The sequence below is a fragment of the Archocentrus centrarchus genome, chromosome 16 (assembly GCF_007364275.1).
Source record: "Archocentrus centrarchus isolate MPI-CPG fArcCen1 chromosome 16, fArcCen1, whole genome shotgun sequence".
Classification (NCBI taxonomy): Eukaryota; Metazoa; Chordata; class Actinopteri; order Cichliformes; family Cichlidae; genus Archocentrus; species Archocentrus centrarchus.
In genome coordinates this window covers 981119-993510 of record NC_044361.1, presented here as the reverse complement: position 1 = coordinate 993510, position 12392 = coordinate 981119, and the positions used below count along the sequence as shown (strand labels likewise).

Below are 12392 nucleotides of genomic sequence, written 5' to 3'. Positions count from 1 at the left end.
GAGCAGATCCCATAACTTTCATAAATAAAACTTCTAAACATCTTTTCTCATTATTAGTAGAAACTGACTTCCCTGTGTTTAGAAATATATTAACTTCTTGTAATTTTAATTAAAAAACAAAATGTCTTGAGGTTACTCATAAATATGTTGCTTCATTTTTTTTTTTTTACTTTTCATAAATAACATCCGGATACTGACTTTTTTTTTTCCTCTGCTTTCTATGAAATAATAACCCATGTTAGCAAAATAGATTTGAGAAACTGTAATATGTTTTTTTTTATTCATTTTAAGTTACTTTCTATAAATGTATGTGGAAGAACTCAAATATAGTCTCCGCTGGAAAAAAGCCTGTCGCAGATTCTTCCCCAAACAAACAAACTTAAAGCTCAGCTGTAAAACTGACTCAACGATGCCGAGTGCATTCAGTCCAGTGGTCGTCTTTTTTGTTGTTGTTTTACATTCGTTTCTCGCTCGTGTGATTTAGACAGGTTGGTACGACAGTTGGAAGTGCATCCATTGAAAATAAGGATTTCCTATCACTCCTTAAAAGGGATCCTACATAAATGCATAAAGAGCTTTTATATCAAGAGAAGAAAAACACCAACAGTTTCTACCGTTACTATAACTGTAAGCTTAATACAATGTTGGAAATAATAATACTAACAAGAACTTAATGAATCAAATCTCACGGGGAGTCGCCCCCACCCCTCCGTCCCTCCACTGGGTCCAAACGGCGTTCATACTGGGTGAGCTGGACAAATGAAACTTACACTTTAGCATAATCTTAAGAATCATAATTAAACTATGCATCACTTCGTTAAACTACAGGTAAATATACAACTTTAAACCAATGTTCACTTTAAGGTCTTAAAGCTTTTTATACACTCCAGGCTGATGAATCCTTTATCTTAAATTTAAATTTCTCATAAATCTTACCTATTACTATATTTTACTAGCATGCAGTTAAACTTCAGGACACGGCGAGCGCCTCTCTGAACCATATATTTAACCCAACGCTTGTCGCCTCGTTTCGATTGAAGGTAATCCCGTACGTTTACTCTGAGCTGGGAATTTCTCCTGGTTTCAGTGTCAACACGATTCTTTCCATCTGCTTAAATTTCCTTTTTTGCCTTTTTGTCACAAGATTGGCCAAGTTTTCCAGAAAGATTAAGAAAATCCCTGGACTCGTTTCTTTCTTTCCCAACAACCAAACTGATAGAAAACTACACAAAAGACCGAGGAAGTGCCAGGATGTGCTTTGAGCTGCTCTCTTTGGGGAGACGTGAGTCTCAGCGGTGTCTCTGCAGTATTAATCCAGCGACACTGAAACTCGATATGCCTTCGTTCTCACAGATATCGATTAATCGGGTAAATGAACTCGAGTAAACTCTAAAGCGGGCGGATGTATCTAAACTAAGTGATAAGTTAGCTCTCCGTGTATGTTTGTTCTTTGGCTATGTCTGACCTTTTAGTAGGAAATAATACAGATGAAGAGTAGGTGGTGCAAAACAAACAGAGCCAGAACTTCTTCCTATGTAAACACGAGTAATGGGAGGATATGCTGAAACAGGCCGGCCCCCGGGCGGGTTTCAGAGCGCCTCTCTGCCGTCCGCTCGCTCCTTCCCTTTTTGGACCAAAGCCACGGAGACGTGAGCCCGTCGCAGGCTCGGCCTGCAGCTCTTTAACGAGCAGGACGGGCCTCGGTGCCGCTCCGCCTGCTCTCAATCACATCTCCTCCATCTCACAGACGCTCCAGTTTTCAGTGCTTCTGAGGATCGATTGATTGATTATCCACATAAATAAACGACTAAGACCCTGATGATGAACAAAACAAGAGCAATTACTGATCCCGAAGCTGCCACTGATCCATTGTACCTGCGTTTCTGCACTGGCATGAATCCATAAGGATCTGAAGCAGATATCAGACAGATCGCAGTGTTTATCCTAATATTCAAGGTCAATTTCTTAATAGAATATTTTTAAAGAAGTGAGCGGGCTCCCCTGGTTTAGTGTCCCAGTATAGTCCTATTATTGCTTTGCATCCTAATATACATACAGATTTATTTATTAGGGGTTAGGTTAATACACATACTATTCATTTGAGTTTTTCTTTGAGACTGGATTTATACATCAGCGACTTCGTAAAAGGATTTTCATAATTACGTAGTGTCTGGTTAATTTTTATCTATATATTTGGATGAAATACTAAGTTTAAATAATATTCTTACATGTATGAATCTATCTAATATAGTATTATAGTAAAAGGGATGATGGGACGCATATATAAAAGATTTCCTCTCCCTAAACTCAAACATTTTGAATTCCTTATGCTAAAACATTGTAAAAATAATCCAAAGCTCACTCGAAGCAGGCTTTCGTCTGGATGTTTGTAACTGATACACATACCGTATTTACATAGATGCTCAGAGCGCTTTCCCATAAAAGTACTCATTAACTTGCACAGCGTCTAAACTGGGAGAATGTCCAATAAGCCCTCTCTTCATTAAACCAGTGCAACTCCAAACTAAAGTCAACAGCATTGACTGAATGGATGAGAGGTCTCCCACACTAAGTGCTACTGTAGTATTAAGAATACACAAGAACCACCATAACACAATGAACAAAGATGATAGGGAATCCTTATGTCTTTCAGAGTCTGTGAAATATATTTAACCATCAGCGGTCGGTTTGGTATTAATCAGATGCGCGTGTTTTGTAATAAGGTGCTTTACTCTGTATTTGATGTGTTTAAGAGCCTAATTTCCTGAATCCCTCTGATCCCCACCCAAGCAGTTTGATTCACATTCTTCTTTTTTTCTCCAAAAATAAGAACTTTAAAGGTTGTTTCAGGGAGCGGTATTATCAGATGTAGGGGTGTAACAATTCTCCAAACCGCGTTTTTTTTTGTTTCAATACCACTGCTGATCGGATCCCCAAAACCCTCCCAAACCTAACGAGGCGTGAACGGCCCCACGTGGGTATCACGGTACTCCGTATCGCGATTTCAGAATCCTTACACCCCTGATCAAAGGCCAAAGCTGCTACCTCGTAGGCCAAAGTAATGGCAATATTTCATACAAAACATTAAGGCAGAAAATAAAATATAAAAAAAGATCACGAAGTTCAAAGAAGAGCGTCATCCTGCTCTGAATGTGACGTTGAAAGCTCGGGCCAAACCTCTGTGCAACTCGGCCCTCCGTTAAAACTACTCTTTGTTCCTACGTCATGATTACAGCGCTGCAGCCCGCGCCTCCCGTGGGCGCGCCGCCTCTGTGCGCGTTATGTTCTTATTTCCTAAAGGAAGGGCCTTCTGTGGCCCGAACACACCGTCAGCTATTGTTCATCTTTTTTCCTGGTTTGGACACAGAAGCCGAGTTTGACTTGTTCTGCGGCGGTCTGAGGCCTGCTGAATCACCACACATGGCGCACATGTGACAGCGGCTCACTGAAAGAGTCGCATGATCAATAAAAACAGCACGATCTGCGGGGTCTGCTGTTTTTGGAGCATACTTCTCTCCTTCTCCAACCAAAATGAAACCCCTCCACCCCCATCATTCAACAGCTTTAATCCCTACCCCCCATCCGCTCTCCTCTAGCCCTCCGAAATCCCCAGGCTGGGGCTGAGGCAGACGCAGAGGGTGTGTAATTTGATTCAGCATGAGTGCTGGTTAAATGGGGCGTTTCCTCTGCTTTCCTGTCAATTACAATTGTCTGATTTCATTCTGGAGGCTTAACACAAGGGGGGGGCGCTGCCATTGGCTGAAACCTCGGTGTCCATGGTGAAGGGGCAGTTGCAGGATGTCCCATACAGTAGCGAGCTGACATGGGGAGGGAGCCCAGAGGTAAAGAGGGGGTGAGGGGGGGACTTTGTGGAAATTTCGATCTGGACTGGCTCTGTCGCACAAACGGGCCCCCATTCAAAATTCAGGAGGTGCAGCTGGATAATGGGGGGGGGTCTGCCTTTTGGAGGTGAATTTTTATTCATGTGGGAAGCAAACTGTGTAACATCCGTGATAAAAAGGTGTTACCGTTGGATCTCCTGATAACTGCAGATATTTCCTAACCTCCCCTTATTTCAAATCCAGCTTTCAGATTTTGTGTGTGTTTTGGGACAAAAGAGTCCCCCCTTCTCCCCACCAGGGATAGCTCAGAGCGGCAGAAAAGGAGAGGAAAAGGGGGGGAGGAAGGGGCAAGAGGGAGTGAAAGGAGGGGGGCCCTCTTCACCCAGCTGCATCCAGCCCCCTCTGTGCCGTCTAACGGTGGGGCGGGGTGGTAAGGGGCTTGCTGCGAGACCCTGCCGCACGGTCCGCACCTGGACCAGCCCATTTGCCTAATTATGAATGAGTGGATCCGGGCCGTGTCCGAGCTCCCTGCAGCCCACGCTGCTACCGGGCCCAGACAATACAGCTTCTCAGAGACGCCTTCAAACTGTAAGCCGGGGGGGGGGCATGAAAGCCACTCCCAAAGAAAAGGGAGAAAGAAAAGGGGGCTAGCCGAGACCTCCAGCTCAGGGTCACAGCCACAGTGCGCCATGAAACACCTGCTCCTGTACAGCTTTGCTAATTACAGGGGAGACAGCAGGCCCCGGAGCTCCCGCTTAATGCTGTTAGCAGTGCGGACGCAGAGTGTGGATTACTGATTTTACAGTCTCTACTGTTTTAATCTGCAGCTGATTCAGGGAACGTTTTACAATTTTTGCTCGGCTTCCGTCCACACACCGATTCTCCTCCTTATTTACAGCGCACACCTCAGAGAAATGCTCGCTGCCTGCAGCTCCTGCTTTGGCCCACATTGTTCGGTGGCTGCGGCCAAATGACCACCACAGAACAATAAAGCGCGGTTAAGGTGGCTTTGAGACGACTCCATCGGGGAGACGGACACCGAGAAGCAGCCAGCTGGATGGATTCCAGCGCTTTCGGCCTCACAAATTAAATCAGTGCTTTAAGCCAAGCGAGGAGCCACGAGGAGCGAGCATCACTGAGGCTTTTCAACAAACTGCAGTGGCCAAAGTTTAATCGATGGCCACTGGAAAGAGTTTTACTGATACTTTTTACAGCCTTCATCCATCTCTGTGATTAATGACACCAATAAAATTCAACCAATTAGTATAAATAAATCATGTAATGAGCTGTCCCCCTTTTTTTTTTTTTTAGGATTATCTGGTTTCTAAGACTTTAAAATAAAAACCTGCTTTTTGTTTCCTTTGACTCCAATCAGTCTCTTCACATTTTCATTTTCCCTAAATATTTCAGACCAATTATATTGAATCACAATCACAGATAAAGGCTGAATCCACCTTCACATCTGCTCCTGAAATTTCGAGCTATGATTGACAATCCTATTTTAGACCGAGATGATTGTAAGGTGCAATGAAAACTGCTTTTTTTTTCCTTCTAATAACAACAGTGACTTTCTGGGTCAGTCAGGTGCAGACTGGGTACCTCAACAATCATCTTCCTTCAATATAAACCCACTTCATGGTAAAATAAAAAATTTGAATAATAAAATGTTCACATTACTGTCTACTTCTGCCTTCACTGTGATTCATGAATGAAAAACAGCAGCAGTCAAAAAACTGAAAATGCAAGGTACTATACTTCTCTTATAAACAAAACTTTTATAAAATATATATGCATATATATATATAAAAGAAAAACTTAAAAATATTTCTTATACTTTTTAGTAAAGCAAGCAGTGCCTTCTAAAATATCTGCTTGATTGTTTTTAAATTTTCTGAAAAACAAAAATGTGTATTATAATAATAATAATAATCATAATAACAGTAAATCATTATTGAACAAACACTGACAAAACTAATGGTAAAAACTGGCGTGGTTCTTTAAGAGAATATCCGGATGGCCTGTGTGACCTGGGTGTGGCACACTGGGCACTCCGGGTGGTTGAGCTCACAGATTCGGATGGCACACTCCATGCAGAAGAGGTTATGGCCACAGGGCACCAAGGCAGCCGTCACTTTGCTCTCAAAGCAGGTCATGCAGTCCCGCACGGTGGCCGGCGGCGAGTCCGGCACCGGCAGACGGCCGGGGAAGCCCTCGCCGGCTGAGGTGGGCTCGCTGTGGGCACGGCGGGCCTGGGCGTGAGGTGAGCCGGCTACGGGCACAATGCTGGTGACTGAAGAGTTGTTGGTGGTTCCGCCTCCGCAGGGCTCAGGTAAGCCGGGGGACAGTCTGGTTAGGGGCAGCGGGAGGCCTCCGAAGCTTTTGGAGCGCTGCTGGGCGTAGAAGGCCACCTGTTTGGGGTAGTCGGGGTCACCCCAGCTCTGGGTACCGTCGGATCCAAAATACGAGCAGGGCTTCTCTCCAGAGCTGGAGAAGTTGCCTTTGTTGTAGATTCCCCCTCCCTCGCTACCTCCTCCCCCTCCTCCTCCAACCATGGCATCTGAGAAGTTTTGGCGGTAGCTGCTGGTGAGAGGCTTGCGCTGGCCCCCCTGCAGCCCCCACACCTGCTGTAGCCGGCTCTCCAGACCGCCGCTGCTGCCCGCCGGGCTGCTTCCACCGTTCGGCCCTAGACAGTCGTTCTCATTGTTGTGGTCGTGCAGGCCTCCCGTTCGAAAGGCGATGTGTGCTTCGATCTCCTCACGGGCCCGCTCGGCGTTACTCGGGGAGCCTGTGATCTCAAAGACCGGGTCACGGTCCCGACTCGGAGTGACAATGTAAGTGCAGGTCTGCTGCTGGATGCGTTTGATGGTGGAGCCTTTAGGCCCCACCACCAGCCCCACGACACGGTATGGCACTCTCACCTGAATGGTGGTCTGGCCTGGCAAAGGTGTGGGCGGGGAACCGCTGAAGGACACTCCCAGCTTGTTGCGGGATGCCCGCAGCATGGAGAAGTGCTCCGCAGCAGAGATGATTTCACGGCGGGCCAGTGCAACATCCTCCTTCCGGCCAGTGATCAGGAACACAGGTTCCTCTCCTCTGACGGGGGTTTTGATGTAGGTGTTGGTCTTGGCCCGCAAGGCTTTGATCTTGCAACCTGCAGAGACACCAACATACATTTTAAAATAAGTAAATATGACACACCGGCTCAATTCAGGGACACAAATCAAGTTAAAAGGGTAACAAGCAGGAGCGCGCTTTATCAACCTGAGCAGAAAGAAATGCTCGGCTCTGATGTTTGCACTGCTTATGGCCAGTTTAACCTAATGGTTCGCAGCCCAAAGGAAAAAAATGAGTAATTTATGAGAGTTCAAGGGCCTCGGCATTAGGCTCATTAGTGTCTTTATTGAGATGGCCATCTTATTTGCAGTAAATCACAACTTCCTCAGTCTCACGCGTGGTGCAGAGCCACTGGCCAGCGTGGACGTGGCTATGGCAGATGCAGTGTGTTTTCACTATGCTGGTGAGTAATTACTTTCTGACCTCTCCTTGAACTTGCCAGACAATACAGACAGCCCACATATGCTTCATTTTTGGGCCATTTATTGCTCTGCATCGGCCCTGTTTCTGATCAGCGTGGAAGGCTTCCCTCTGTTGAATGCTTTTAAGGCACGCTCTCAATGTGAAAAAGTGCAGCGTAATGTCATTTCAGGACAAATCACCTGACAGTGTAATGGCACAGACGAGGATGCAGGCATATAATAAATCATTAATTATTTAGGAGGATGGCCAGGTATACCTGAGGTCAAGAAGAAGGACCCAGCAGTTGTGTTTGGATTACACCTCATTAACGTCACACAGGTGTGTCTTCAAACTCAGCTTCCTCATTAAGATTTCCTCATTTAGTGACACATTAAATGTGCTTTCCTCGTGTTACTGTGACATCATCACGAGGAAGAGGCCCCTGATCTCATCGTAGCAGCGTGTCAGCATATCACAGCAGCAGGTATCAAAAGACACCTGAAGGTGAAGTGGAGGGTCTCCCTGAATACTACCACACTGGCCCACTTTGTTCTGGCTTCCCAGGAATCAGCGGTGCACGCAGAGGGATGGCGATGATACACCTCATGCCCCAAATTTGAGAATGCCCTCTGTGGTCATTGCCTAGAATCAGCCTAACAGACCTGTTCGCGGCACAGAGGACTCAAAGAACAATGCTTACCCTCAAGCTAGATTTTAAATCTTAATTAGTCTAAATTAATGTCTTATGATATGTAAAGAAAAGGGCAAAGGTCAGTTAGTCACACCCAGAAACTAAGGTCACTGTGTTAGCGGTGAAATGTGATTCAAAGCAAAGCCACCCTGATCTGAGGAGGGAGAGCGGAGGAGCCTGCCGGCGACTGTGGCAGGAGAAAACAATCATACCCAGCCCTTTCTTCATGGCAGGATGCTCCATTTGCCACATTCAGCAGACGGGCTCTGAGCGGAAGGGGGTGTGTACGCAGTGCCAGCTAACGAAGGGCCCAGATCAAAAGCAGCTCATCTCAAATCCCCCCACCCACCCTAAATCAGCACTTCTTCTCAGTCTAGGCTAAAGGGCCCTCTTGCTACACTTGTGCACACTGGATCCACCCTCTGTCTGTCTTCGCTTAGCCCATTAAAATTCAAAACTTACACTTGAGAGTAAAGAACAGGAGCTGCAGATGGGGGGGGGCACACACAAACCAAACCCACGTTACTACAGCAGCGAAGCAACAAGGAGGAGTGTCAGTAAAAGAAGCCATCTCCACTCCTCTGGATCCCGGTGACATGATTCCAGACCTGTTTGTTTTTGTTGGCAGATAAATCGGGATTCGGTGATGGAACCTCACCCTCCCTGCAGCCATTGTGCTCCTCTCTCCGTCCAGCCCCCTCATTTCTCCCCTCTCCTGACAGACAACCATGTGGCATTGAGAGTGTGCAGTGAAGTGGGGCTCATGAGGAGCCCCTTGTGCTGAGCTCCAAGGCGTGACTCCCATTCAGCTTTCAGATGCTACACTGCCCCCCCCCCATCCTTGTTTCTCCCTGCCCCTCTCACCCGTGGGTTCATCACAGCAGTTAACAGTGAGTGCAGACATATCAACACCACAGTCCCTCCTTTTTTTTTTTTGTTTTTTAACTTCAAGCTTGTTTGCAACTCGATTATAAAAAAATCCAACCAAACAGCAGCTCAGCCGCAAATAACCACAAACAATATCCATATATATATATTTATATTTTTAGAGGATTCCCACCTTCTGGTGCAACTTCTCGCTGAGTCACCCCTTTAAGACCATCCCGTGTGCCGAGCAGCAACACCGTGTTAATGCGCCCCTCCCCTCGTCCCCCGACTCACACCTTTGTTTGACAGCTGCTGTCATTCAACTTCAGCTCTTTGTTCAAGAAAAACCTCCAAGTGTACGAAAAAATGCGGGCACAGCCTGCAACGTGTCTGGAATTGAACTTTCCAACTCCCTCATTTGGGAAAAAAACAGCAAGGGTGACTACGCTGCGCTCTATTGTCCAATTGTGTCAGTGGGGCAATGCGCAACATAAACAAGGAGCAGAATACACCGAGCAGGGGGGAAACAGCCGCTCGTTTGCAGCCCGGATGCCTAATTTGGGTGATTTTCTTGGCTACGGGCTCGCAGTCAGAGACATTCTCGTGTACAGCAGCTGCACGTTGCCTTTTTGAACAGTCTGGCGCGTCTCAGACGACAAAGGAAGCAAGTGCTCTCCCTGCTCCAGTGTGTGTCTGTGCGCTGACATTGATGGCGTGGATGTAGAATAATTCGCCCGGGAGGGAACGGGTCCCTCTCTCTCTCTCTCGTGCCTCTGAGCAAATTGAGTCCAAAACGAGCACAAAGCCGCCAAACGCCTCGTTTCCGACTGTAATCATGAGTACACGAGAACTTGTAACATTGCGAGCAGGAAAAGTGGGAGGCTGGCTGATGTCTCGGGGGAGTACAAAAACACACACAGACACACCACTCCCTTTTCTTTGTCAAATAACACCAGGTAACAGTTGGAGAACAAACAACAAAGCACACGGGGACGCGCGGCGGGGCGCATGCAGCAGCGCAAGTTTGGAGGGAAATCATGTGCAAGCCAGCGGTTTACCTTGTCTCCCCACTATTTCGGCCACATGTTCAGAGCTGGGCACTGGGACGCATTCTGTGATGTTGCAGCCTCGTCCTTTCGTCTCACTTGAGGAGCTCTCGTACAGGGCGCACAACTTGCTCTTCCCTTGCAGGATCGCCGCGTCCCCGCCGCCCCCGACGCTGTTCGTGTGGTTGTGGTGGTTGTTGTTATTGTTGCTCCGGTCCTGTACTCCTGTTGTGGGGGCTCCGCCGCCGTCCTCGCCTTCCCCGAGCCCCAGCAGAGACAGCTGGCCCAGCGCGACCCTGAGGGCACGGGAGTCGTCTTCCTCCTCGTCGGGCGGCACAAGGAGACCCTCACTTCCGAAGCCGGAGCCGGCCAGATCCCTGCCGTAGCCCCCATTTTTCTCCATGATCCCTGCTAGAACCAGCAGGCTAGGCATGGCTAACAAAAGAGTGTGTGAGACAAAGACAGGGGAAAGAGACTGGAGAAACAGCACCCGTGCCGCCTCCTCCTCCTCGCCCCCTCCTCCTTCCAATTCCCCCCCTTTGCGCTAGCCCCTCCCATAGACCGGCCCCCCTCTCTCTCTTTCCGCCAGACTCGCAGTACAGTAGTCTCTCTCCGAGCTCCGGGCGAACGGGACACAAGGCCGTCTGCACAGGGATGGGGCTGGGCGATGCGTTGCTCCACCCAGTCTGGTTTACACAGCTCCCCTCCTCGCCGAGACAAAACGAGCCGCCCTCCCGTTGTACCATTCCGTCTCAGGTTCACGAGCATGTGGCGTCTCGCGTCGAGCTTTCCTCCCCGTTACGAATAGAAGAGAAAGAAAGAAAAATAGCCCATCGTTTACATCCTGCACTGCAATCACATGAGCGCAGACTCGCAGCTCCGGAGCCGCAGTGTAGCCTGGAAGCCGCATTTTTGCCCACTTATGTAAGAATAGGCATCCAGGATGTAAACAGTTGCGTATTAAAAGGTGCAGGCACAGTGCGCACATGGTGGTGATGCCGCTCAAAGGATGATGTCAACTTTATGATTAGGAGATTAAAAAAAAAAAAGCAGCAGCTGCACTCATGCTGAGGGGCACCGCGGACCATCTGAGATGAATTTAAGGAGGAAAGGAGTTAGTTTTTTTTATTTTTTTGGGGGGGGTGGGGGTCCGCCCACCTCTGTGTAGCCGTGCTTTGCGGCAGGTCACCGCGCTGTTGTCTCCGGCGCCGTTGCGCATGAGGATGTTATGTAGGCTATATAGGAGGGAGGGGGTGGGGGGTAGAGGGAGTTGTCAGACAGGCGTTGCAGACCCTATGCAGTGGGGGGAACATCAGAAAAGCCCTCGCACATTTCCCCTCTTCTCTTTTTTTGAAGGCTCTTGCAGCACGCAGCCCGGTGAACAAAGAACCGCGCCGCTCGTTTTCACACCCCCCAACATGTCCTCGGCTGAAGCCGCGCCGACGGCTCGGATGGAGCTGGTCACAACACAAAGATCCCAACTGCAGCCAGAAGAAATCAAATGATTAGCATTAAATTGATACAACCAGCCCACGTGATCGCCCCCCCCCCCCCCCCCCCCCCCCCCCATAGGGTTTTATGTTTCAGACAAGGTTCAGCAAAGTACCTGCAACTTCACTTAATTCAATTAAATGATACTGAAACCTGATTTTTACATTTATTTCTAATGAATAAATCCATGAGAAAAAAATAAGGTGACATTTATTGTGAGCTCTAATTAATTTATTACAAAGTTTATTACATCGTAATCAACTTGGGTCAATAAAGCTTCAGGGAAATCTTGGAGCCTCTGGTCCATGTTTTCAGCCTCCTCAGAGTGTCAGCCTAACTCAGCCTGTCCTCTCCATCTGTGCTTATATGGATGTACAGTGAGTATGGATTGCATGAGGAGACCCGAATGATAAAGCAAACTGCTCCACTGCTTTATTTCCACTCCAGAAAATAAAGATTTTTTCGTCCTGGTCGTTGACCTGTGGGCTCGTTATGAGTTCAGGTTCAGCACCTGGAAATACAGGAAAAAGCCAGTGAGTCAAATTTCAGTGAAATCTATTGCTGTGTATAAAATTGTTCCCACAGGAAGCATTGGATTCACTCTGAATATTATTCTGCATTTAACCCCAACCATGAATTTATTCTTTATTACTCTGCATCGTTTGTGGTGTTTTCCCAGACTGCAACTGGGTTGCAGCTGTAATGAAAGAAACGCAGTCCTAAACGACAGCCTGAGTGTGGCATGTGACTCTTCAGCATGAACATTTTTGCATTTCTAGTGAGAATGTCTTCTGCCTTTTAATAACATGTAGAACAGAGCACTAACATAATCACAAATATCCAAACAACAGGTCTGAGAATAGAAACAATATCAATGGCGTGATAAGACGCTGTCACACTGATACAGCAGGTGTATTTACATGTGTAATCATAGTCTAG

At 47.4% G+C, this 12392-nt stretch overlaps 1 pseudogene; it reads right to left on the bottom strand.

Moving 5' to 3' along the window:
* Positions 1 to 5716: 5716 nt before the first annotated feature.
* LOC115793846 (RNA-binding protein MEX3A-like) lies at positions 5717 to 10708 on the bottom strand (annotated as a pseudogene).
* Positions 10709 to 12392: the final 1684 nt, after the last annotated feature.